This window comes from Agelaius tricolor, unplaced genomic scaffold (assembly GCF_023055355.1).
Source record: "Agelaius tricolor isolate 1412-34295 unplaced genomic scaffold, bAgeTri1.0.p SCAF_16, whole genome shotgun sequence".
Lineage (NCBI taxonomy): Eukaryota > Metazoa > Chordata > Aves > Passeriformes > Icteridae > Agelaius > Agelaius tricolor.
In genome coordinates, this window is record NW_027269276.1 from 4,670,347 (window position 1) to 4,698,059 (window position 27,713).

At 47.6% G+C, this 27,713-nt stretch overlaps 1 long non-coding RNA gene across 1 annotated transcript in view; it reads right to left on the reverse strand.

Moving 5' to 3' along the window:
* Positions 1–1,900: 1,900 nt before the first annotated feature.
* LOC139596763 (uncharacterized) overlaps positions 1,901–27,713 on the reverse strand; it is a 32,214-nt gene continuing 6,401 nt past the window's right edge. The window contains exons 2-4 of the long non-coding RNA XR_011681444.1: positions 5,305–5,411; positions 2,221–2,294; positions 1,901–2,033 (exon numbers count right to left, since the gene is read on the reverse strand). This is a non-coding gene — a long non-coding RNA (uncharacterized lncRNA). The remainder of the gene's footprint in view (positions 2,034–2,220; positions 2,295–5,304; positions 5,412–27,713) is intronic.

Consider the following 27,713-nt stretch of genomic DNA (forward strand, 5'->3'; position numbering starts at 1 on the left):
CTTTCTTCTCCTCCTGTGATGGGCAGAAGGACACACCTCCAAGCAGAGGGGATTTGTCTGGTGGGAGCAGGCAGATTATCTGTATCTAGTGAAACAAGGTGTGCATGGCAACCTTTGCCAAGGCTCAGAGCCAGAACCTACTCACTATAAAATAATTGTGTCACTACCTAACCAAGGCACTCTTCATGTTTCATTTATCTTTTGACTGTAATTGAATGGTTGAAAAGCAAAAAAAAAAAAAAAAATGTAGACAAATTCCAGCTGTATTGAGATCTGTTTCTTTCTCTGCTACCATGGCCCATCATTAGATAGTTTCACTCTCTGTACAGAAGGTCAGAGAGTATAAATATAAATTGCATTTTGCATTACTTCTAGATGAGTGAAGCTGTCAAAGCAATAATATAAGCTTTCAGTCCCACATTCTACCACTTCTTTCCCATTTTTTGGCCAGGAGGTCATGTGCAAATTGAACGTGACAGCCCAGACGACATGTCCAACAGACTTATATTGTTAGACATTTCTGCCATGGCACTCACCACAAATTAAACCCACGTCGGACTTGGAGCTCTTCAAGAGCTGCTAACAGTAGCTCAGGCTTCTTGCAAAAAAGTTTATGTCCACGTCAAGCCTGTACAGGAATAACAGCAACTGTTTTGGAGGATCTTGTCAAAAAAATGGAAAACACAAGGGGAAAAAAAAATCTGACAGGTAAACCTGAAAGAGCTGGGCACAGTAATGCAGACTTTAAGTTGTTTGAAAGGTGGGTAAATCTATGCAGTATATGTGTACTCTTCACTTCTGTCAAAACTCTCTCCTCCAATCTATCATTAATAGGTAATATTTGGTATTTAGTGGATATTTTTGCTGTCGGCATTCAAAAGAGGGGGAGCAAACTCCTAATTTTCCACCTCTTTTTATGCAAGCAAAGTTAACTTTGTGTCTGTTGATAAAACACTGTGTACAGCAGTTAAGACATTGTTGATGATTTGGAAATAACTGTATATTTATAGCATTGAAATCTGCATGGGCAGCTTCCACTAGCAGCTATTTGAATGTTGTAGTCTAAATTAATTTGTGAAAATAGATGCCACTGAATATTGTCTTTTATATTAACCCGGAGCACAGTTTTCTACAGAACACCAGAAGGATTAAAATTGAGGTTGCTGTCTTCAGCTGGAGTCAAATCAGGTGTCAAAGTAGCTTTAGAAAGTTCTTTGTGCTGTGTACAAAGATAATGCTGAATGACAGTGAAACAAGATCGCTCTGGGGACAGAAAACCAGATTTCCAGCCCTTCACCTTTAGGTGTCTCAAAATGCAGCACAGGCTCTGAACAACTGAAAATTCTTAGCATCTGGCAGTGTCATGCTAAAGAGCTGGTGGTCTTGGGCCAAATCTTGGCAGAAAGGAGTTCACGTTATAAATTACATTATCTGGCAAATCTTTGCAGCAGTCTGAGCAGAGGGGCCAAGAGCTCACTTGGCACAGAACCTCCTGCTTCCCTTCATGGCAGAAATGCTCTCCCTAGATAAGGGCTGAGTATGGATCAAGAAAAGTCCCTGCCATTCTTGCTTTACCAGCTTCCCATGAATGAACAAAGAACTTCATTTTCAAGGACTACCAAGGCTTTCTCTCTCCATTTTTAATTTTTTTTTAAGAAGGACTAAACTTAGAGTGAAGAGTTTGAGCCCCATCTGGTACAAATCAGTAGGGGCTTTGCAGGCTTCAGTAGAGCTACACTGATTTACACCAGATGATGCTATTAGAGGACTGAACTATCCAACAATAATTATAAAAAAATGCCTTTGATTATGCATGTGCAACAACTATTTATGTTTACATTGCAGAGATTTGCATGTAGCACAGTGGGGAGTATTTTATCTCTTGAAAACATTGCACCAGCATAAATAATCCACTGACATTCAAATGAGCAAAGAAATACCCGTGTTTTACCACAAGATGGACCATAAAGGATGTTCTTCATGTTGTCTTTTTCAAGCAGATTGGTCAATAATCCTCAACTGCGAAGTTTATTCTAAAGGAAGAAAGACGGAACAAGAAGAAAAAGGTAAAAGTTATGTTCTGTTCCAGGTGGTTACATTACAGATTGCTCTGAACTGCGGGTTTCAGTGCAACCAGGTGATCCTGCACTTGGGAAAGAGGATGGGGGAACCAGGTGAAAGAAGGACATCAAAAATGCCCCACAAGAGTCAGCACCATACCTCATTGGCAGCATTCAGAGGAGATTTTCAAAGAATGTCAACCAGTTCAAATCCAGAGTGAATTGGACACAAACCTATCAAAGGCAGAGATGGAGATAATCATGTGAAAACTGGGAGATTCTGCTGAAGCACCAGCCTGGAGCAGCACAACAGAAATTACCATTGGGGTAATTACACTGACATTTCAGCTTTCAAAACAGAAAATGCTTAAAATATGCAGTAATATGTTGTATCTTTGACTCACAAGAGGAAAGGGAGATGAAAGCACAGGTAATATTCCTTTGATGTTTGAACTACATACTCAGGTCTCCTGCCTTGACGTCTGGGGTTTTTTTATTTGCTAATTGTGCTTTGGTAATGCTTCGAAGGCATTAAATTTCTCAAATTAAGGCATGCTGCCCTACTCCAGATATAGCTTTCCTCTTGAGAGCAAAGGAGAAGAGCATTGCTGGCATTTTAAGTTCAAATGCCCAGCAGAGAATTGGAAGATGCACAGACATCATTTCCATGACCCTTTTTCACCTTTGCATCTTCCTGATGAGGAATGCCAGGAGATTCTCCCTTTATACCCAGCAGAAGAAGATTTTGTCCCACATGGGAGACTGCAGAGCACTGAACTCCCCTGGGTGGTTTGGCAAAGACTCCACTCCGTTGTCCTAAAAACACATTGCCTCAGTTTCCCTGTCAAAGGGATGTGATGATGTGATAATGATGATCTGCCTCTTGGGAGCACTGTGAACAGTAATTTCTGGTTTTATTAGCTCTTCCAAGATGAAATATGTCACATAAATGGTCAGAGTTATTAAACTGAGCTTAATTGGCAAGGGCTTGAGAAGAATTTCTATCACAAAAAGGTGTCTTTGAACACATGAAGGAGTTGGTGGACCTGATCCTGGCCCAAGGCTTCCCTTTTGTGTGGCAGAGCAGCACAAGCTGAGGGTGGCAGAAGGGAAACCATCCCACCCATCCCACTGGGTCCTAAAATGAGAGCCTAAGAGGAGAAGACAAGGTGTATGCTCAGGATCAGTGTGAGACAGAAATCCCAATTAATTTCCGAAGTAAACAGGATGAAAATGAGCTTCCCAAGAATCCTGGCAGCTCAAAACAATGTTAGAGCTAAAAAACCAGACCCAGGTTCTAGCAGAGGAAATGTGACAAGGGGAACACAGGCTTAGTTGGGAGCTTTGGAGCACCAGTCAGATGGGATAAATCTACTTTTGTATCTTTGTGGATTTGGTTTTCTCCAAAAGCAGAGCTCTATTTTGATCGCTGGTTTGAGGGAAAACTAAGCTACTGTCATTAAAACCCAAATTGCAATCCTAGAAAATTAGCCAAACCTCCAGGCACTCTGCTCACCAGAATTTCCTTACCAGAGGAATCTGTCACTTTGTCACTACAAAATGAGGCCAAATTTTCAAAGATGTCTCTGCAATGAGACTCATAGGTCTGGTACTGAGCCATCAGGAGATTTGCATGCACAGTTTGGGTTTCCAACATGACAATAAGAAGTTTAACTCCAAACACAACTGTGTTGCACAAGTGCATTAAAAAAAGAAAACAAAGTGAGAAAAAGCCTCTTTTCATTTTCTGGGACAAGCATGAGTAAACTAAAGTGACAACTGTGCTTTTGCTTTGCATTCAGGCTTCCTTTGATTTTTCGTGAGAGCTTGGACACCCAGAAGCTGCCTTCATAGGAGCTAATCAGGAAAATAAAAGAAGTTTTAAAAACTTCTCCTGTGTTGAAAGCAATGGATGTTGAGCACTGAAGGTTATGAATACTATTCTCCTGAATTTTTTTGTGTTGATTACAAAACTGCCTCTGGATCTTTAGGGGGGATACAATGATGTTCAAGATATTAGGGGGGGCACAGTGATGAATGGTGATGGTTTTAAACTGAAATAGGTTAGATTTAGATTAGCTACTAGAAAGAAATTCTCCACTGTGAGGGTGGTGAGGCCCTGGCACAGAGCAGCTGTGGCTGCCCCATCCCTGGAAGTGTCCAAGGCCAGGTTGGATGGGGCTTGGAGCACCCTGGGCTGGTGAAATGTGTCCCTGCCCGTGGCAAGGGGGTGCAAAGAGATGATCTTCATGGTCCCTCCCACCCCAAACCACTCTGGGATCCCGTGGCTCCGTGATTCCATGAGCATGGATCTGTTCTGAGGGTCTGAGTGCAGTTCCCTCTGCCAGCAGGGACAGCAGGGGTGGAGCTGGGTCACTGCTCACTCCCTGCTCCAGTGGAGGAGGCTGAGGCCCTGCAGGGCACCAATATCATGTGTGGGTCTGAGCAGAGCTGGGCAGTTCTGATGTGGCTACAGACATCTCTGTAGCCTTAGTGGCACCAGCTCCTGCAGTCTGCCAGATTCATCAAGTGTGCTTCTAAATCTGGTGTTTATTTTTCACTCCATTTTGCCCTCCATCAGGATTTAACCAGCTGGGCACGCAGTGCTTCTCTTTCCAATTTTATCACTAACAGGTTTTGCCATGGCTTAGTTTCCTCTGCATTTTATGCATTTTTAAATTGGTAGCTGCTTTAATGATATTTGCAGCTACTATGTGCCTCCCCTGAGCCACATCCACTGCACTTACAGCATCCTATCAAATATCTGTGCCAGGCCTACAGTGTCACAGGGTTTCATCTTTTCACCCTGTCCAAAAGAGGAGTTTGGGGTGGGCCATCACAGGGGCTGCTGTCACACACTTCAGGTCACTCGTTTACTTCCCAAATTAGTGCAGTTCCAAAGCAGGGTGTGCAATCATGCAGTGACTGCTGTCCCAGTGCAAAGTGGCACAGCTGGACAGTCCAGTGTGGTCTGAGATCAGTTTTTGAAGCTGGGCTCTGCTTCCTACAAGTGCATTTTGTGTGCACACTTATCTGTGTGTTTAAAGGTATTTCATTATTTGTTTATGTATGAATTCATTGCATAAATGTTCATGTTACGTGATAAAATAAATTTAAAACATTTACAAATGTATCAATCCAGAATCTTTTTTATTCTTTTTTTTCCTCCTCGTCTTTACTGAATGACTAATAAATCAATGTTTAGGGAACCTGTTTATCATGCAGAGAAAACTTGTATTCAAACCTTCTATTTATTTTTCTGTTTCACTCCGTGGATATCTTCACCGTGGGTCAATTTGTTTTTCTTCTGGGAGGATTTCTGCCTCAAAGGTTTTGGCCAGAATGTCATACCTAGATTAGAGAAATCTTACAATTTAACAGAAATAGATGTCATTTTTTAAAGCATCTTTACTTCCCAGCATATGTGGGATTCAAGCTAAAACTCTCAGAGTCTCCTTTGCCAGAAGAGTTTGTCAGGGCTGAGGGTTGGACAAGTCAACCACAACCTCTCCCCTCTCCCAGGAACAACATCTGTGAGGAGGCAATGCCTGGGGTGACAGGAGAGACAGCCCTCCCCAGACAGGGAGAGCTGACCCTTACACCAATTCACAGTCCCCACTTGCATCCCATGTCACCTTCTCTAATACAAAATTTTATACTGTCCTTATTACAAGGCTTGATTTTTGGCAGGATTTTCAAATTGTTTGTTTGTTTGTTTGTTTGTTTGTTGGGTTTGGTCTAGTCTGTTTTTTTCTAGAAGAGCTGCAATCCTTGGCATTATTTTCTGCAGCTCTAAGTAAAAAAACACACATCACTTTCTTAGCCCAAAGCATTCACTTTGCAGATGCCCCTTACCAGATTTGCTGTAATAAACAAATTTAATGAAATAATTTGTGTTGTTCTTGGGAAGGCTGAGGGTTAGTGAAACATTTAATGAATAAAATAATCCCTGATGTACAGGTGGGCACGATCAGGAACAGCCAATACTTTCTCTTACCCATACCCATTGCAGAAGCAACTCAAAAACACCAGCCCAAATTTCAGTTTGTGGGCAGAAGAAGTGCTGAGGAGATGGGGTTGAAGACTGAGCACTGGAAGGATCTGTTCCTTTGCAGACATTGTGCCAGCCAAGCTCTCACTCCCCTGCTCTGTCACCCATCCCGAGCTGCTGCTCTGGTGACAAAGCCTGGCACAGCACAGCCAGCCAGAACCACACGTGGCCATCCTGAACGTTGCCACCACGGCTCACATCCTCCAAGGTGCTGAGGTGTCCCCTCCCAGCCCTGCTGTGGCTCTGCAGCCCCTGGCTGAGTGACAGGGCTGTGCCCAGGGCCAGGCTCACCTGGCTCTGCAGGGGACACCAGGTGGTGCAAAGGCACTGTGCTGGAGCCGGTGCCATCTGCCCTTCTGGCCATGAGCACGGCGCCTCTTGGATGTGCCAGGGAGTCCTGGCTGCCAGAGCAATCCCTCGGTGCTGCTGACAGCTTGGAGGAGGGACAGGACTGTGTCCAGATGGCCCCAGATTTTGAGGAGCTACGCTGAGAGATGGAAGCTGAGCTCACCCCTCCCGTGTCAGTGGTGGGGGCTGAGAGTGCTTTCTTCTCCCATATTCCCCATTTCCTGCTCCTGTCATCTGCCATCCCTGACAGCAGCAGCACTGACAGTGCCACCCCATCACCAGGCAGGCTGGCAGCCATCCCCACCTCCCACAACCTGCAGTGCCTTCCCCACCTCCCTCCTGAGGGCCAGCCTGGTCTGCTGGGTGCCCCTTCCTGTGTCTCCTTCCTCCCCACAGCCTCCTGTCTGTCTGCCCATCCCAAAACCCAAGTGACAAATCCCTTTTCCCACCATGCTGTGCCTATCCCCCAGAGACACCCTTTACACTGCTTTTTTTCCACCCTTCAGCATGATCATACTTCTTACCCTGCCTTCCCAGATGCCCATCTTCTTTCACATATTTCATTCTTTCTTACTATATCTCAGTTTCTTTTTCACCAGCTTGGATCCTCTGTTTACCCACAACTTGTACAACTGCCTCTTTTTCTCCATTCCCCCAATCCTCCCTTCACGGCATTCCTGCATCAGAGTGGATTTTCCTTCCTTCCTATCACCTAAGAAATTATACTGAGGTGGCAGCTTCTAAAAACATTGCCAAGGCCATAATGGATATTATGTCAAATGTAGCAGAAAATCTGTCTCTTAAGTTGTCCCTTAATTTGAAATGGACACTGGGAGTTTCTCTTCATCTGAAATTTAGCTTGGAAACAGTTTTGGATCCAAGGAGCAGTTGCAATGACGTACATGGATAACAAGGCACATGTGTAACAAGGCACATATTCCACTCAAAACAACCCCACAAAAGCAAACAAAATCCTCACCCAATTTACTCAGATTTGCTTTTATTTGGGATAGAGTTGCTGGTAGGACCAAGCAGGTTGCATCCCTCTTTCTTCACTAGCAAACAAGCCATGGATTCCCAAGTGGAGAAATGCACCCCATCTCTTAAAGGTGCAATTCAATCCCATTTGTGAAGAAAACCTGCTCTTTCCTGCAAAAACAGCCCTTCTGTCTCAGTAATCTCTTGCTCTGGAAAGTATTCTTTGTTTCTTCACGACTTTTCTTTTGTCTGCCTCTTTCTTTTCACCTCCTTCCTCTTCTCACCAGTCACTTTGCCAGCAGTGACCACTGACAGCAGCATCTTGAAATGTATGGCAAAGTTCTGAGTAGGCCTGGTGGGTTCTTTCCCAATTTGTACTCCTGTTATTTTACCTGGTAGAACCATGCAGCAGCTGATGATCAGTGTGTGCCTTGATGTTCAAATTCCTTGAGCAGTGTTGGTTGGGCCACAGAACTTTGCCTGGTTTATTATTGGGAAGCTCATGAGAGCCCCTGTGATTGATACCCTGTGTCCATCACCATTCTTGACCAGAAACATTGCTGCTGAGCTGGGTGGAAAGGAGAAATGACACTGAAGCCACAGCCCTTCTCTGAGGGCTGGTTTTGCAGCAAAATCTACTCTGAAAAAGACAGAAAGGGATCATGGAAAATTTCTAAGTGCTATAGAGGAAAGAGCTACCCTCCTTTTGCCAGCTTTGATTTCCAGAGAGGCACATACCTCCATTTTTCTGGGTACACACATGTATGCACACACACACCCACCTGTGCCCATGAGGAAAAATGTTCAGATTTCAAAGATTTAAAAACCAGACACAGTGACTTATTCCCAGGCTTTAAAGGTCCAAAGCAGTACAAAAATCTGAGAATCAATCAAATGACTGCTGAAGAAAACTTAAAAATGCTGGAGATAAGGGGCACCAAAGGAAATGTTAACACTTTAATATTTAAACCAACTCTTCTTGTTGTACACAGTGCTCAATGCAAAGGAAAAATTTTAACAAGTGGAAACTGAGACTGCCAGGCAGAACAAAAATAAAATGTTGCTTGTGGCACATTGCTTGGTGTGTGTGTGAGCATCACACCAGGCCAGTGACCCTGAGAGAGGCTGGTTCTGCTCATTCACATTCCTCCAAGCAGCTGCTCTCAGCCTCTGGCTGGGGAAGACCTCGTGGTCCATGGGGCAAGCTCCAAGTGACTGGGGGAGGCAGCACCAACTGGCAGCTCTGCAGTCAGCAGCCAGAGTGGCAGGGGCTGGAAAAGTGAAATGGATTGAAAAATCCTGCTGTATGGGAAGAAATGCATTTAACTCTTTAGTTCTGCTTCCATTGCTAGGCCAGGATAAAGCTATGGGACAAGCTGAAATTACACCCACAGAGAGAATCCTTCCAAAGGTGTAAAAACACCCAGAGCACAGCCTGAGTTTTATAGATGAGACATTCAGCTGGCAAATCTACCTTTTATCACATTAAATTTAATGCAATCCATTTGCCACAGTTAATAACTTGTGTCCTAGGCTTTGTGGGGCCCTCAGAGGAAGATCAGTTTGTGGGTCAGGAGTGGCTGCTTCAAACCCCTCCTCACTGGGGGCCTTGGGAGGATGAAGCCATTTGTGTGTGCTTGGATGTCCATGCATGGAGCAAAGAGAAACCAGCTCTGCAAAGGCACCTCCAAAGGAGGATTCCTTCTGCTCCACCCTCCTGGTCAGAAATGGGCTTAGCAAGTGAACAGAACTGCTTTTATTGCTGCAGGGTGGTGGGCTTGACAGTCCCTGGTGAAACCAATGTGGACCAGGGATGCCCAGGTGGGGTCTGCAAGAGGCATCATTTTAACAGAATAGATGGGAAAGGGATTCATCTCTCCCTTTCCTTCAATTTCCACTTCTTTCTCTTTGGATGCATCTATTAAAAGTGAAAGATGTCTGATGAGTGTAAGTAGGTGCTTGTCTGGCATAAACCATCGCAGGATTTTTGAGAAACTTATGATAATCTCCAGGACCTGGCCATCAAGCTCTTTGTGAAGCATTCAAGGCAATACCTCACACAAATCTCCTCTCTAATTTAATCCAGACTAGCTGAGACTGGGCTACATTCAGAGCAGCGAAAATCTGGTTGAAAAGCCACCATCAAAGTCAAGCAACAAGGGGAGCAAATAACCAAATCAGCAAACCTGGGGCAGGTGTCCCCTGGAGAAAGGCTGGTGAGCTTCCCTTTAAAGGCTTATTTTGTGCAGGGGAAGGCTCTCACCTCCCAGAGTAGCAGTTCTGTCACAGATTAATAGTCTCTTTCCATAGCAACACCTGACCCTCTTCTCCCCTTGCCTTGATTATACATACATATATACATATATATACATACACACATATCCCCTGTCTGGGGAAAGAATGGACAGCTGACAACTTTCTGTGGCATCAGCACAATGTAATGAAAGGGAGGCTTAGAAAAAAAAAAGGAGATAGAGAGAGCTGGAATGCAACTTCTAAAAAAAGAAATATGGGGAGTCACAGGATCTGCAAGCGTGTCAACAGCACAACAAGGTGTTATCTGGAGCTTCAGACAGGATCCTGAAGCTTCCTGAAGAGCCTCTACTGCATCAAGTATTGAATAAACGTGGGTGACAGCACTTTGGAAACTGGCCACTGCTGGGGCAGCTGCAAGGAGGTCCAGGAAAAGGCAGATGCCTACTTGGCCCCTCTCAGGCAATGCTGTAAAACTTGGTCTGCAAGTGCCTGGCTGAAATCCCAGCTGGGCTTGCATCATCTCTGGCCACAGCCTTTCAGATGAAAAGCACACACTTGGGGTTGGAGGCAGAGACTTCTTTCAAGGCTTCCTTCAGCCCAGGGTGTGCAGGATGGCTCGGGCAGGGCTTGGCCTCCTGTCACCTCTTGCAAGGAGGAAAATACAAATAAAAGCAAAATCCCTGCACCTAGAACAACACAGGACATGGGAATGAAGTGAGTAGGAGCTGGAGGGGAAATTCTTTCCAGAAAAGGCTCCATTAGTAATTGTATTTACAGAAAAATTAATTTTGCATAAAGAAGGGTTCTATTTGCAAAAGCTGAATTGGTGCATGAAACCAACATATTTCCAATGGGGAAAATGTCCCCAGGTCCAGGGATGTGCTGTAACACCTTTTAGAGGGCACACAAAGCTGCTAATAAAAATCTCATGGTGGTTTTCTCAGTCCCTTGATAAAGCAGCTGGCACAGGGAGTGTCCACCAGCACTGAGCTATGGACCAGTGCAGGGGATGGGTGACACTGAGATGTTCTCAGGGTGACAAAGAACATGTCTCTCGTGCCTCTTGACCACATTTAGAGGGTATGGAAACATTTGGAGTGGGTGAATCCTACAGGAAAAGGTTGGGGTAAAAGCAGATCCCCTGATCACATTGACAGAGAAACAAAATGCCCTTGTAGAGCTACTGAATAAAAAATAAAACTTGCACAGGAAGAGGAGATCATGTTTAAGAAATCCAGTATGGAATGGATCCACATCCCAGGGAGAAGGGAACCTGCAGGTAAATTGGAGGCTGGCAGTGACCCAAAACTGCTAAAGAGCACAATGCAAAGCATCGAGTGCCTGCTACTGATACTCCAGTGATCTGATGTGAAGAAAAGATATTGCCCAGGGGAGAAAAAAAAAAAAATCATTCCTAGAGGCCAATAGATTAGGCAGTGTTTGTTCCAGCTGTGAGGAGCAGGAGGCAGCCTATCAACAGACCAAAATATCTTTGCATCTCTCATTAGAGCTGATGAATTTTCCCTTTTTTTCCCCTCTGATGAAACAGATGTCCAATTCATCACATCTGAAACATTTTGTTTCATCCCCGAAGATCTGGGCTCCTCACCCTGGGGCACTCCCCTGCTGGGGCTGTCCCTGTGAGCTCGGGGGCCTTGGGGCTGTGGGTCAGGAGGGATTCCTGGGTTCAAGGCCCTGCAGCAAAGCCAACAGGGGTGTTCCAGGGGAGGCTGAAACAAAGGGGGGTTGAAATTCCCAATTTGTTAACCTTATGGACCCTCTGAGGCTGCTCACAGCCACAGGAGTTAAAAAGGATGGGGAGAGGTGAGGGGGAAAAAAAAAAAAAAGACAGTGCATTCCTTGCTTGATGTTATTATCCCAGGGCCATGGTGGGCTGGGGACCACTGGGACAGAACAAAGAGTCACTGCAGACATCAGAGTGCTCAGATGGAGGGTCCCACCTGCTGAAGGAAGCACAGATCTTTGACTTTTTAATCCCAGGCTCAGTCAGAAGGTTATTAGACCCGTGACCACTGGGCCTAAACCAACAGCAGGCCCCTGACTGATAATTTCTACAGATTATATTGATAAAACAGAGGATTTCTTTGAAGCCAATGCGTGTTTCTGCTCTTGCCATACACAAACCATCCTGGAAAACCACGTGTGATGCATTGCCTGTGCATTCCTCTGGCATTCATGTGCATCTCCAATGAAATAAAGTCCATTAAAGTCAAAGCCAAGCTATGTTCAGCTGTGCTGGAGAAATAAAAATACACTCATGTAATGTGCAAAAAATCCTTCTGAATTAGCTAAAACTAAAGAAGCTCACAGATAAAGGCACCTTCTATAAATATGATTGAAGGACTTAAAACCTAGACAGAAATTGTTAGCAGCAAAATCTGATGGAGTAAAACTCTCACCAAAGCATCCACATTCTGTGTAAGCTCTCAGCCTTGCAGCTGAATTAAGGGTTATCTTCTACAATGATATCTAAACCTGATGTTCAAGACTGAAGGGAAAAATAAACTCACAGGCTCCTTCAAAATAACAGTTTGAAATATATTGTTCACCTTTAAAATCCTGATAATTATGACACTTTTAAGCCTGGGAACCCAGGAGAACAAATTATAGTCCTGATGTTGAGCTGCAATTCCAATTCAGCATCTCCTCACTGAGAGTGTCCTCACAGACCCACCTACTCAGTCTCTGCTGGCCAGATATTTTTTTTTGTTTTTCTTTGTAGATAGGTGGGAATCAGTAAATGTAGGTGTAAGTTATGATAATCACCTTAAAAGGCTGAGTTGTTTTTTATTTTCTCCAAGGTTTTCTCTTTTTCATATGATCTATTGTGCTGAGAACAGGAAAGGTTTGCCCACCTGGGTGTCTGTAAACTTTCCTGGGGACTGTGTCAAGCTGATCTTTACATATTCCCCCTTGGAGAAGACTCCTCTGCAGGGAACAGCAAGTTCAGATTTACAGTAGGGAATACAAGAACTAAATTAGAGTTCTCACGAGTGTAAAATAAGGATAAATCACAATAATCGTCCTCAGCTCAGCCAAGCGAACAAAGTTTCCATCAGGAGGCAACTTTAATTTGGTTTATCAGTTCCCACCACACCCATTGGGCAGAGTTATCCCAGTGCCCGAGGGGATGGAGGGATGGAGGGAGGGATGGAGGGAGGGATGGATGGAGGGAGGGATGGAGGGAGGGAGGGAGGGAGGGAGGAATGGAGGGAGGGATGGAGGGAGGGATGGAGGGAGGGATGGAGGGAGGGATGGATGGAGGGAGGGATGGAGGGAGGGAGGGAGGGAGGGAGGGATGGAGGGAGGGATGGATGGAGGGAGGGATGGAGGGAGGGATGGAGGGAGGGATGGATGGAGGGAGGGATGGATGGAGGGAGGGATGGAGGGAGGAATGGAGGGAGGAATGGAGGGAGGGAGGGAGGGAGGGATGGATGGAGGGAGGGATGGAGGGAGGGATGGAGGGAGGAATGGAGGGAGGAATGGAGGGAGGGAGGGAGGGAGGGATGGATGGAGGGAGGGATGGAGGGAGGGATGGATGGAGGGAGGGAGGGATGGATGGAGGGATGGAGGGATGGATGGAGGGAGGGATGGAGGGAGGGATCGCTGCCCTCCGCCTCCTTCCCCGCCGGACCCGCGGGCTCAGAGGGATCGGGGCGGTCCCGGGGCTGGGAGGGCGCGGATGTGCCGCGGGTGCGGGACCCCCAGCACGGCCTGAGAGTGCAATTAGCATTATCTTGATGAATTTCTAGGCAGCGAGTCCTTGCTGTGCCTTTCAGAAGTCGCAGGGCACTCTGTCCCCATCTGTTCCTTTATGATTATTACTTTTTTTTTTTTTAATAGTAATCGTCGACCTGATATAGATGACTGAGGGAAAGGGGGGGGTGATGTGGCTCCTACAGCGTCAATCAAAACTCTTTCTCCAACCCTCCCCACACGAGCACTTTCTATCTCCCAGCTGTACTGGCAAGATGTTCTTAGCCAAATACATGATTCTATTAATGAGCACTTATATTTGCTAAGGAATGCAAATTCTTTCTCTCCGTGTATTATTAGCTGTATCAGAATGTTTGTCCTTTCAGTGCTCTTTGAAGTTGAAGGAGGAAAGGCTGCTGTGTGGCACTGAGAAGGGAAAAAATATGAGAGAGAGGAAAAAACACTTCTAACTCCTCGGGGTTTTTATTTGTTCTCTTGCCAAAACCGCCAAAGGTAGCAAAAGTTACAGAAATTATTTAAAATCTGTGCTCTTTTCCCTCCAAATTAGATAGAATTTTTCCCAACTGATCATTCCCTTTTCATAATAATGGGATCTAATGAACAGCCTGGTTTGAATTTGCTTTATAAAATAATCTCTCAGATGCTCCAGAGAATCTATTACGCGTGGGATGGAAATAAATCCAATTGCCTCCCCGAACAGGAGAACGGCCCTTTTCGGCGCTTTGGGCTATAAACGAGCACCCTCTGCACCCTCTCCCCCTGCTCTGCCCGTTTGGGGGCTGATGGAGCGACCCGACCCGCCCGGGCACCGCGGGGCTGAGCCCGGTGCCCGCTCCGAGCTCCAGCCGGGAATTCCCGCGGGATGCGCAGGGTTCAGAGCCCGGTGCCTGCTCCACGCTCCAGCCGGGAATTCCTGCAGGGTGCGCAGGGCTCAGAACGGTGCCCGCTCCAACCGGGAATTCCCGCGGGATGCGCGGGGCTGAGCCCGATGCCTGCTCCACGCTCCAGAGGGAATTCCTGCAGGGTGCGCAGGGTTCAGAGCGGTGCCCGCTCCAGCCGGGAATTCCCGTGGGATGCGCGGGGCTGAGCCCGGTACCCGCTCCAGGCTCCAGCCGGGAATTCCCGCGGGATGCGCAGGGCTGAGCCCGGTACCCGCTCCAGGCTCCAGCCGGGAATTCCCGCGGGATGCGCAGTCTGCGCGGCCGAAGCGCCTCTGGCCGCGGGCTGGCAGCGGAGCGCGGCTGCCGGGGATCAGCAGAGCTCCTCACCCATCCGGGGTCCTCACCCACCCGGGGTCCTCACCCCCGAGTGGGGGCTCTCCGCAATGAAGTTTTTATTCCAGATAAGCCGGGGGGAGATGTGGAGGGGGATGAAAGGGGGCCCCCGCGTCAGCTCAACTTTTGTCATGTATCACTTTTCCTCTTGAAAGGTGTTATAACAGCAATTCAATTACAATAAATAGTGTACATCATCCTCGCAGCTGGAAAATTCTGTAACTAACTGTGACCAAACGTTGTAAAGGAATATAGCTTAACCAGTATTACTTTTTTTTTTCTTTTTTTTCTTTTTTTTTTTTTTTTTGCTGACCACAGGTTAATTAATTTCAAGGAGCTTAGTATATCTAAACAGAAACACACTGTGATGCTGGCAAGAAATCATAAAATATAAAACGTGGAATTAGGAAGATCATGCGAAATCTCCACAGCAGCTTTTGGTGCCTGGGAATAATTCTGGCGCTGCCCCCCCCCGCTCCGTTCCCCAAACCCAGCGGAGGCACCGAGCCCTCTGCGAGCAGCTCGGGGCACAGGCTGGCACCCCTCAGTGGGGCACAATGGGACACCCGCCCGTGGCCGGGGCTGTGTGTGCCACCCGCTGGCACCTTCAGCGCGTCCGTGAGGAACACATTGTGTACATCACAGGCCGTACCTATAGATTCTGGTTAAACACCCGCTGCCAGCCCGGCATTAACCCCGTGCAGCAGGCAGTGAGCGTTTCACCTCAGGGCTGCGAGGTGCTCACAGGAATTCGGGTGTGAGAGAAGCCCCAAATCCCTCCCCGTGTGAAAAACCCCGGGGAAAATCCCGGTGAGCCGAGCGCAGCTCCCCTTTCCACTCTCGGCACCACCCGCTGCCATCTCCCGCCGCAACTGGGGAGATTTCAGGAGGATTTCATTGACTCGGGGGTGTAGGAAAAGGTGTTGAGTGCCGGGGGAGGTGTTCGCAGCCCGACACGTGGAATTGGGGTGGTTTCCACCTCCAGCGGGCTGCCCCCGAGCGGGGGACAAGGGATACCCCCGGAGAGGAGCCGGGATGGGGCCCGGGAAATCACATCCAGCACCCAGACCCAGCTGGGAATGCTCGCACCGGGCTGTCCTGCGTGGCCGTGGGGCTCGGGAGGGGAGGCTGGGTGGTGGAGGCGGGGCGGGGATGAAGATGGGATGGGGCATCCCGGTTTGGGAAATTCAGACTAACACACATCCCGCTCCCCCCCGGAATTACAGAGACAGGATGAGAGGCAGGTGGATTTCCCTGAGGAAAGGAGACAGGATCGGGCCCGTCCGCCAGCTCCTGCCTCGATTTAGGGACGCTTTCACCAAATCATCAGGAGAGTTCCCACTAATTTCCACGTTTCTTAGCGAGCTGTTGGCCACGCTTCAAAACAAAAAGAAAAGCAGGAAAAAAAATTAAAAAAAAAAGAAAAAATAGCCCCCTAAAATCCACTCTCGGTTTGTGAAAACTTTATTGGGGGAAAAATAAAAGTCCATCCACGGATCGTCCTGTTTTCCTTTACAAAGGGAGAAAAAACAAATCGCCACTTCCAAATTGCAATCGGCAGCCCAGAACAAAGGTCCGAACCCCCGCGTTTTGCAGTTGTCAGGACAATCTTGTCCATCTCTAGGGTGAAAGGAATACAAATTCCCCCCCTCCTCTCCCTCAGCCCGCAGGAGGGGGCATCACCACTTCAATCCTGCGCCCACCGCCCTCCCCGCAAGCCGGCTCGTTAATATTTCAGTTTCTCTCCTCTTCCCAAGTAAAAGTTTGAGAGTTAAACTCCTGCCCCACGTCCTTGCCCAGAATGGCAACGATTTCCTCCTGCCAAGTTCGTTTGCTGCTTTTCCTCCCCTCCCTCCCCTCTGACCAGGTACGAACTCCCCGCAGCGGGACGGGACCTTGCCAGAGATTAAAAAATATCCAGGCGATGCGAGCACAAACGTGCTGGTTTACAGGGCAGCTCCATGGCAGAGTTAGGACTTTCGTAATTTTTTTCGGCTTTTTTTTTTCCTCCTAGAATACAGTTTGTTCAGCTGAAAGCGGGGAATTCGGCAGAAGCTGGAATTTATGTTGTACATGTGGAAAAATTCTCGGATTTTTTTTTCCCCAAGTTGGGAAATGGTTCTTTAAAATCGGCTTCTTTCTGTTTCTCCACACTCCCCGTAGAATGCTTTTAATCTTGCGTCTTTCTAATTCTGTTTCTCCGATTTTCTGTCTTTATTTCCCCATTTCTAAAGTTGCACACGAAAGTCTGGATTGCAAACACGTCACCATCCAGGTACAGGCACAGGGGCACAAAAACCCGAATCCTCCTAATTCTGATTTTTCTTTTCGGGGAGAAAAAACAAAAGCTCCCCCAAAAAGATATTTCTAATAATCCTTTGAAACAACCTATTTCTGTATGTTCGAATGATTTTATTTTTAATTCTTTAGCCTTGTTTATTATCTTCAAAAAATTTCTTCCACTACCGCTTAGGTTTATTTTTGTGACATAACTCTGAAATATTCCCAGCACAATACACCCCAAACGCATCCCTCAAAAGTTTTTTTGTTTTATTTTTCTTCACACCCTCAAGTTCGTTGTTAATTTTTCCCCTTGAAGTTCTCGTCCTTCATTTAGAAAAAGTGGGGTCCACGAAAAATGAGGGGGTTATTTGTTAATTAACTGGCTGCTTCAGATGGCAAGGGGAAAAAAAAAAAGGAGAAAAAAAAGAGAATGTTTTGTTCATTATTGAGATGTCATTTGCCAGAGTTACCACTGTCACATTTGGGGAGGAGCAGGGGAACGGGAACTTTGGCGGTTTCAAATACAGACTTTCTTATCATAACTTTAACCATGTAAATATCATCATTTTAAGCATTTTGCAGAGGTTATTTTCTGCTTCCCAGCATGGCAAGGCTGGTTATGTTTTATTTCTGAAGAGATTGTGAAACTTCAGTTACTCAGTGGAGTCCGAATCCTTTTTCATCCTTTCCAAGGAGAAAAATATTCATCTTTCTTGTTAATATTTCTTTTTCTTCATAAAGAAAAAAAATCATATATATATATATATATATATATATATATATATATATATATATATATAAAATATATATGTTAATGCTCAATTACCAAAAGCACATTTTCGCTGCTTCCCTGTCCTCTCTTTACCTGAAGAAGCACACACGGCACCACAAAATTGATTTTAAAATATCAACCCCACAAAAATCCATGCAGGATGTGCAGTATCGGGCACTTTTTTACTAATTCTTAGGACTTGTCTTGCAGAGCACCCAGGAGTAAAACGCAGAGGGGGAAACTTTGGGGCGGTTCGAGGTGCCAAGCACTCGCCTCGGAGCTAATTAGGAAAGAGCATCCCGGCAAGGTCCGGTTTCCAAACCCAGCTCGTTTCCTTTGCAAAGTTCCCCGCGTCATTTCTTTTAGAAACCACAATAATTAGACCTGAGCTAACTACTCTTCCTCCTGGTCAACAAATCAATAGCAATTAATTTGAAATAGCTGAGATGATAAAACACTTCCTATTGCACCTGACCTTGCCAAAAGAGCTATAAATAGAATATACTGAATATATGTTTTAAGTCAATTCCCATTGCTTCCATCCTTCTTTTGCTGTTCTTCGGCTCTTAGGACGCTTCTAAAATTTCTATTTCCTTCCGTTTTTGTGACTTATTTTTTCAGACTTTAGACATATTTTATTAGAACGATTTAATGTTTTTAACAAAACAATAACGGTAGGAGATGTTTGTAGCAAAAATCACGTAGTTCCATTAAGTTCGAGTAAAAGATATATCTCGTGGAAGAATATAGGGTGAATGATACAGTATCAGACACAAATATACATGTAGCCAGTATTTTATCACTTGTGCACACTGTTTCAGAGGACCTGGATTGATCTAAAATTGAAATTGTAGAGAAGAAGAAGGTGATGGGGTGGGAGGACTGCAAAGGGAAGAGATCAGAAACGTTTAGGTGTGGAATATTAATTATGAAACACACAACTCTCTTCACTTTTCTTTGCTCACTAAGAAAGCCTCGTCTTCCCCCGCTCCCCCTCTTGCTCCTTCTCCCTCTCTTTTATTGGAAAGAGGATCCTAAATTCCTTTTGACTGATAGGAAGTTACAAGACAAGATGCTATTTTCCCTTTCTTTTCTGACAACTCTGTCATCCCCGGGATCATAGTCATGTCAGAGTGTCTGTCTGGGAGAAGAAGAAGAAGAAGGAAAAAAAAAAAATCCGTGGAGCCTGTGGCCATCTTTGCATCAAAATTTTCCAGACCTCTATTTTTGATTGTGATCCCGCTGATCTGAGTTTGAAATGCGAACACAGCAAAGCCCCTAAGCCTTCAATCGTGTGAAATTTTCAAAAGATCTCTAGAAGCAATCTCAGGCTGTCTGACCCCTGACAGGCGGAGATCTCTTTATACCTCTCTCTGCCAGCACTTCATTTGTTGGAATATCTTTCAGATTTGCACCTCCAGATGACAACCTGAGTGTTTATTATGTGTATGAATCTGAAATCTTCACTGCAGTACAAAGGAGACGTCTTAAACATCATGTTTAATTTCAGATCATAATTACCTGCTCCTCTTTTGCTTCTAATTATCTATTCCTCCTTCCTCTCTGTGGCATGTTGATATTTTGTTGATTCTCCCTTTTAATCAGCCTTTCTTGCTTACTTTTTTTTTTTTTTCTGTTTTTCGTATTACTTTAGTCCACGGGGGAATTAAACATGTCACAGTGGACACACATCATGCCTATGTGGAGACATAAAATTCTGGCCATGAGTGCTTGCTCCCTATGGCTCCCTGTATATATGGATGTGCTCTGGAGAAATAATAACTATTCCTGCCATTATAATCCAGGTTGTTAGTATGCTTCATCTCCCATTAATCTTTATACATCAGTTTAAATTGGCAGCAGTGTTTATGTTTTGTCCCGTGACGTAGCAGCAATGTCATTTGATAGCAACCAAAGCAGCCGGAGCCCTTTAGCGTCCCTCCTTTCAGGAAAGCAGAAAAGGGGGGGCGGAGGAGGAATGGGGAAAATACAAATAATATATTAAACAAAACACCCCCAAACATCTCTAACTTCCCCCCTTTTCTTTAAGGGGACGTTTATAGTCCTTCCTATCCTCCTGTTCACCTGTTTAAAGAAACCCTGTGTTGTCCAGAGGCTCTTTGGAGAGGGAGATGGAGCTGGCGATGCCGATCCCGGTTATTTTTATCGCGTTTTACATTGCTGGCGTTAATATCTCAGGTGGAACGGCCGTCCATTGAAAGCATGGTAGGTGCCATCCCAAGTGCCCAGCTCCTTGTCACAGGCTTGGTAAGGCAGAACCCCGCCTTGCTGTGCAGCTAAAAAAGGGGGGAATAAATGATTCCTGTGGCATGGCAAAAGCCCGCAGAGGTGGGAGGCTGCTGCGGGATCCCCGGCGTCCACCTCCTCCCCGGCGACCTCCCATCTCTTCCAAGGTGCTTAGGAGTTGAAGATATTTTTTTTTCCCCTATGGGGATTTCACATCATTTGTCCCTACCCCGATGCTGTAGACCTGTGGTGTTGCTCTGCTGAACTTATGAAAATATCTCCTCCTTGGTTTAGTTTGCCCCGAAAACGCTTTGCCTATGTGTTCAGCTGTTTCTGTGTTTATCCATTTTTCCCATAAAACTTGTATTAAAACAAAATGTTACTTTTCTTTCTCTCAGGAGCTGTGTATAGAGACCCTCCCTTTTTGAAATAGACCGCAGGGACTGTCATTAGATCAGATGGCAAGCCTTTATAGAAAGTGTTTTGCATAATTACATACCAAAGCCAGAATAGTCACCCTCACATTTTATGGGTCACAAACCATCAACAATTGGCACATTATTGTCCAAGAAACCCAGTCCATTCACTGATAGAGAAAACTAGACTGCCTAATCTAGAACTGAAGAAGATTGAAATTTCTTCTAACAAGAACCCAGAGAAGATTATTTTCAAACTGACAACGTGTTTACATATAGTTATAAAGTTCAGAGGACCGGTGGGGAGAGAGAAAGGGTATAAACCACTAAACATGATTAAGAATCGCACAGTGGCCTAATATAGATGGTTCATCAAAAAGGAACAGACTGAAAGCTCCCCCCCAACCCCGCCCGCCCCCCCCGCCAGCCCCTCTCCTTTTCAGATCTGTTCCCTTTTCTACCGTTGTGATTCAGTAATTAAGATATTCTTATTTGGACAGACAGCTCCTCTGGTAACTGAATAATATTAGTTCCCTTTGATGTCAAACTTTTGACAGTTATCACACTAGCATTGGGCAATTTAGCACAAATGCCCTCTTTTTTTTTTTTTTTTTTTTTTTTAAAGGGGAAAAAAAAAAGTCTTTGAAGAAAAGTAATAAGTGTGATCGCTATCAGCAAATGATGTAAATCTCAGTGGACAGGCATCCCTGGGTATAAATTACATTTTGTTGTATATAATGAAGCGAGTTTTGTTTTTACCTCATTCCCTTATCAATGTCCAAAATTAAGGCAATAATCCCACTTCCTTCACACCGATTCACCACAGTCCCTCTCCCCCTTGATTATTTTCTTTTTCTTTCACAGGAAAATTGGACGGTTTTCCAAGCCCTCCCTCCCTGCCTGCCTACACCCCCCTGCCCCGCTTCCCACCCACCCGGAGCAGCGCGGAGCCACCGGCGCTGCCGTGCGGGGGAGCGGCCGCAGCTGCGGGCGGAGCGGGGCTGCGGCCCCGGCCCCGGCCCCGGCTTCACCTGAGCCCCTCCAGCCTCGCCCTGAAGCCCCTCCTTTGCCACGGCCAAAAAAAAAAAAACCAACAAAAAACCCCAGCAACTCAAACCCCACAGCCCTTCGCTTGTGGTGGATGGCATTGGCAGGGTGTAGTAGTAATAATAATAATAATAATAATAATAATAATAATAATAATAATAATAATAATAATAAGTGCATCCCCGAGCTGGATTTTGCGAGGGGTGTGGAGCCCGGCTGGCTGAGAATAGAACCGGTTCCTGCGAGGAGTGGTGAAGTGGGGGGGGTGGATTGCAAACATTGCAAGATCCAGTTCGGGACTTTGGCAGAAGGGGATCTCCTAGGGGCAGTTCGCCTCTCCCCAGCATCCCCCGTCCCCGAGCAGGAGCTGCTCACTGCAGCTTTAGGGATGAGGCCCCCACTCGCCCCCTCGCCGGGCAAGAAACCTCCCCGGTACTGGGTGGAGATGGGGTGCAGAGATGGATTTATTCTGCTTTTTCCATCATAACTTTGGTGGAGGGGGGCGGGGATGGGGGGGGGAGGATGAATCCAGCTCTCGCCAGGTTTGCCTTATCGCGAGATCTGGGCCAATTAAAATAATATGAAATGGAATTTTTACAAAATATAATAAACCCACTCTTCAGTTCTTAGTGGAGGTGCACGGAGGGAGGGGAGAAGAGGGTGCAGCTCCCTGGCTGCAGCGTCCTCGCTAATCCCGCGGTCAGCCGGGACAGCTGGGTGGAAGTGGCGTGTCCCCGTGTGCCGCCAAGCCCCATCCCCATCCTCCCCATCCTCCCCATCCTCCTCATCCTCCCCGTCCCTCCGCAGGCACGGGCAGCGCCCCGAGCCGCCCCGCGGGGGCCGAGCAGCGCCCCCCGGTCCCTCCCCAGCGCTCAGCCCCGGCCCGGGGGTGCCGCCCGTGGGCTCCTCCCGGCGCGGCACAGGCGGCCCCGGCCAGCCCTCCCTTCCCTCCCCGCCTAATTAGCAGCCGTGGGGAGCGCCCTGATTAATTTAAATGCTTTTTGTAACACTGTAAGGGTGAGAGCCGTGTCTGCGGCCGCAGACGGGTTATATTATTTTCGGGCTCGGGTTTCGGTGGCCCGGGAAGGGGGGAAGCGCGGCGGGATCGCTGAGGATGCGTTTGTGCTTCCCGGGCGATAACGTCGCCCCCAGCATCGTCGCTCGCCCCCAGGGAAGCGGCCAGGCTTTTCTGGACGCTTCGCTCCAAAAGGGTATCCTCGTGTTGTGTAACATTTTCCGAGGATTTTCATTACACGTTCAGCCAAAGGTAACACAATCAGAGAGGGGAAAGTTTCTTTCCGTGGCCTTTTTCCCGATGCCGGCACCCCGGGGCTGGTCGGGCCGGGGACTCGCACGCCCGAGGCGAGGCCAGCTCGGGGCCGCTGGCCCGAAGGCCGTGACAGAAACTGGGCCCAGCTCGCCCCACAAACTCCTACCGTAAAAATAAATCTTCTCCTGCCGCTGCCTCCGCATCCTCCGTGCAAATAAACCTCGGGGAAACCTCCCTGCAGCTGCTGGGAAGTCCACGCAGGGTGTGGGGCGAGGGAAGCGCCTCTCCGCAGGGCCGCGGGGCAGGGGACACTGGGCTGGGCTGTGGGACAGGCAGGGGACACTGAGCCCCGCACGGGCCGGGCTCGGCACCCACGGACCCCCCCTGGCAAGCGCGGAGCCGTTCCCGGACCCCGCGCTCCCCGCAGCCACCAGCGGCTGCTGCTTCACGGTGGGGGCACGGGGACTCACTGGGGCAATCTGCACTTGCAACAGGTATAGAAGGCATTTTCCTTCCTGCCGAGCTCTTCTCTAAACAGAGAGGCTATTTTTTCTTTCTGAGAGAGAGGGGTCCCTGCGGAGGATCTGTTGTTTTTCTTAGGGAAATTTAAAAAAAAATTAAAAAGGAAGAAAAATGTATCTGCGTCTCCATGTTTTTCAAGGATAAAGACTTGAGAAGTGCAATGTAAGAGACAGCTTCGGCTTCGGAGAGAGTGCAGTCAGACAAGGAACTTCAAATAAAGTCCTTGAGCGGTGAAAGAGAAAGTGCGGAAACTTTCCCAAAGGTCACCTTTAAAGCAGCAGAGAAACTTCTCTCTCAAGTTCTCTGCTCTGACATTTCTCGGGGGGGGCGAGGGCGCCGAGACATTTGCCTAAAATCGATAACACTTTATAGAGAGAAGCCCGGGTAACACCTCAGACACCCCCCAGCCCCAATTCCCAGCCCGTGGCCCGCGTTTGTGGCCGCTGGCCCCGCGCTCCGCACGCAGCCGCGCTCCGGCGTCCGCGGAGCTCCGCGCTCGGGCGCGCACCTCTGCCCCTCGCCACCTCTGGGGGAAAATAAACCCCAGGACTAGGAAAAACAAAATTTAAAAATCAAGGACAGTTAGCAGTGCTGAGAAAGGAAGAGCAGCGCTTTGATTTATATTGTGTTCGGGAAAGAAAAAAGGGGGGAAATAAGGCAATTAAAAAATCCATTCCGGCCCTGAATCCCGAGCAGAGTTCTCGTCGTTTGTTTGTCTGTTTACAGCTTATTTTAAAACCATTTTACGAACTAAAAAAAGAAGAAGTTCATGAACCCCCGGGCGATATTTGTGTTTCCCAAGAGCAGAGGCGAAGCCTCCGCACCCCGTCCTGGGGCTGCAGCCCTGAGCGAGGTTTGGGAAGGGCGCAAGGAGACCCTGCGGGAGCGAACCCTCCGCACATAAACCCAGTCACTGATTCATTCCTGATCATTCCTTCGAAAGGAGCGACAATTCCTTCCTTTTCCAATACTTTTCGGGTCACACGCGAGGCCGGGAAGGGACGGGAGGAACGGGCGATATCCCCATCACGCTTGCACTTGTTTCGCCCACGAAAATTATCTTTTTTCCCCAGAAAAGAATCGACTTTTTCCTCTCCTGTTATTCCTCCCGGTTTTCTTTTTTTCATTTATTTTCCTTTTTATTTTTTTTCCACTCTGTGCCTACAAGCTTGCAGGTAGTAAACGAATCAGGTAAAGGGGAGGAAAAGGCCCATATTTATTTTGAAAACCTTCCTGGTGGAGGTTGTGGGTTCGCTACAAGGATCAGTTTGGCCTTAAATACCAGTAACGCGGCGAGATTTTTGCTCGAAAGGCCTCTAAAAACGACAAGGAAAAAAAAAAAAAAAAGAAAAGAAAAAAAAAAGAGAGAAAATAGCTGATGCCTCCCTTTCCCAGCTGGATGTTGGGGATCGTTTAAATACCCCTTTTTCCCTTCGAGGGTCCATAATAAAAGCGGTGACAATGACACTGGTTTCCGCACAAGGAGGAATGTTTCGCTGCTTTAACATTGTTATTTTTGGCGGCGGGTGAGGCTCGGGGAAGGCGGCAGCACCCAACGCCGCTGCGCTCCCGCAGCTCCTACTGCGACACTGTATTAACTCCTAGTTAAGCCAGCAAATAATATTGTTCATTCATCTTTTTCAAAGTTGATTTATAGCAATCGACAGGTTAAAGCGTCATCTGACTTCATTACTTTTAAAAGCTGTCTATTTCAGAACTGTCACTTTTCATCACTTAAACCGAATAAACGGTTGAAGAAATGAATTGGGAGAGACTTGGAGATCGTGTTTATAATTCTTTGTCTCGACGTTAACATTCCTAATGACCTGACCTGCACGGGGAACCTGCGTGCCTAACGCCGAGATTAAAAACAATAACAAAAAGAAAATCAACATCAACCCACCAGCCTCCAAAAGTTACAGGGAAGGCGAAAAGTGGGGACAGAGGAAGAGCAGGACCGAGATGCTGCACTGGCACGGAGGAAGCATCATGTATGATCACACATGTGCCCACGCACGGAGATGTGGAAGTTAGCACTGGGTTAGCCGTAAATAATTCTCTTGTGCTCGTTTCTTCCTCACACTCCTGTTGCGGCTGTTTAATATATGGGGGGGAATGTGAGGGAGGAATAATAATAGTAATCATCATTATATTCTAGAAACCATTAAAGGAAAGGTATCTCGGATCCTTTTAGCTCACGGAGTAATTTTCATACACTATTAAGACATTTCTTTAAAAGCGATCATCTCTGAGAAGGTTGCAGGTATTGTAGGGAAAGGATAGACCCATAAAGGAAAATTTTTTTTCCACGTTTTTTAGAGACCTTAAAAGAGTAAACAAAAAAATCTAAATCAGAGAAATGTACTCCTCAATGACAGCACGCGTCAGAGCTCTCAGGAGTTTCCCTGGCCGCATAAGAACTGGCGGCTCCGTGTTTGCTCCCCATGCTGGGAATTCACCTTTGTGGGAGTTCTTCTCCCTGCGCGGCCAGGTTCCCGCAGCGTGTTTGGCTCTATAAAACTATTGCCAATAACCTGCGTTTATTAATAAATCCGCGCCAGAGATGCTTCCAGGGGGCAGAGCTGTGGGAGAGGGGGAATTATTTTAAACAAAGCAGACAGGTTGCTCCCTACCTTTGCTCTCTCTTAACGCCGGGCGCCTGAGCGCTAAAATAACACTGACCACCCTAAAAACGGAGCAGAGGTGCCGGCAGAGCCTGACCCCGCTCCGCGGCCGCGCAGGAGGCGGGATGCCCGCAGGGGCGTGCGGAGAGCGCGGGTGCGGAAGGTGCGTGCTCCAGAGGGCAATCAGGGGGGGGTCAGACCGCGGCCAGCCGCCATTGGCGGGTTGTATTTTAATAAAAAACCACGTATGATGGGTTAGGAGGGTGTTTTTTGTGGTGGGGTGACCCCGCTGCGCGCCCGCTGCGCGCCCGCGTCCCCCCGCGCCGCCTCCCGCCGCGCTCCCCAGCGCCACCTCGCTGCGCTGGGCGCTACTGCAGCCGCGCAGGGAACGCGCACCTGCGGGGGCGCGGAGCGAGGGGACAGAAACAGGGGACAGCGCCTGGGGACAGCAATAGGGGACAGACCCAGGGGACAGCAATAGGGGACAGCGCCTGGGGACAGCGCCTGGGGACAGAGACAGGGGACAGAGCCAGGGGACAGCACCCAGGGCACAGCAATAGGGGACAGCGCCTGGGGACAGCAATAGGGGACAGAACCAGGGGACAGCGCCAGGGGACAGCACCAGGGGACAGCACCCAGGGGACAGAGCCAGGGGACAGCACCAGGGGACAGACCCAGGGGACAGCACCAGGGCACAGCACCTGGGGACAGCACCCAGGGGACAGAGCCAGGGCACAGCACCAGGGGACAGCACCCAGGGGACAGCACCAGGGGACAGCACCCAGGGGACAGAGCCAGGGCACAGCACCAGGGGACAGCGCCTGGGGACAGAGCCAGGGGACAGCACGAGGGCACAGCCCCCGCGGAGCTCCCGCAGCCAGGTGTCAAAAATAACAGAAAGGGTTTTCTCGCTTTCTCTGCAATTTTTTTTCCCCCGCACGGTGATGCCTGACCTGGCAGGGGAGATGGAGCTCGGGAGTGTCCCGGAGCACAAGCTGCCGCGATAGGATTGGACATTCGGGTAAAATGAGCAGAATTGAAGGAGTTCTCTCTGCCCGCTATGGCCCGGGTGCTCAGGCAGCAATTTCTGCACCAAAAAACCAAAAACTCCCCAAAACCCCCACATCAACTACTATCAACTACTTTCTTTAAATCAAAATGATACTCAGAAGGCAGAGTCATTTCCTTATGGAGCACGTACCACTGCTATTTCTCAAGACAATTTAACATTTTTTAATCTGTTTGTTTTCCCCAGGAAAAAAAAAATAAATTAAATGGTAAAATCCCCCAAACACCAGCATTAGCGCTGATATAGCTCGAAATTCCCACGTCGCTTAAGGGAATAATCATAATAATAATGGAATAGGAAGCAGTGAATAATGCAATGTAAAGATGATGAAAACGTAAAGTCTCGAAATAGTTTTAGCACTTGGAGGACTCATTTGGGAAATTATTAAAAAGAAAAAGAAAAGGGAAAAAAAAAAAAGAAAAAAGAGGAAGGCCCCTGCAGGCTCACAATAGGGACAGTGTCACAGGCGCATTTCAAAGCACCCCGCGGATCTCTCCGCGGCCCGGCTCGCAGGCAGGTGCTGCGCGGGGAGGCGGATTTGGGGGGATCCCTTTTCGGTCCTTCTGAGCAGGGATCAGCGGCAGAGGCAGGGAGGAAAGGACAGTCCCCATCTCCCGAGCTTTTGGTGGTTTTGGGTGACAACGGAGGGCAGACATCCCCCGGGTCCTCTTCGCCCTCCCGTTCGCGGAGAACTCTGCCCACCAGCACGCATGGCAGTTGTTTAGCATGAAACGTGCTATTAAGTATTGATCAAGAGC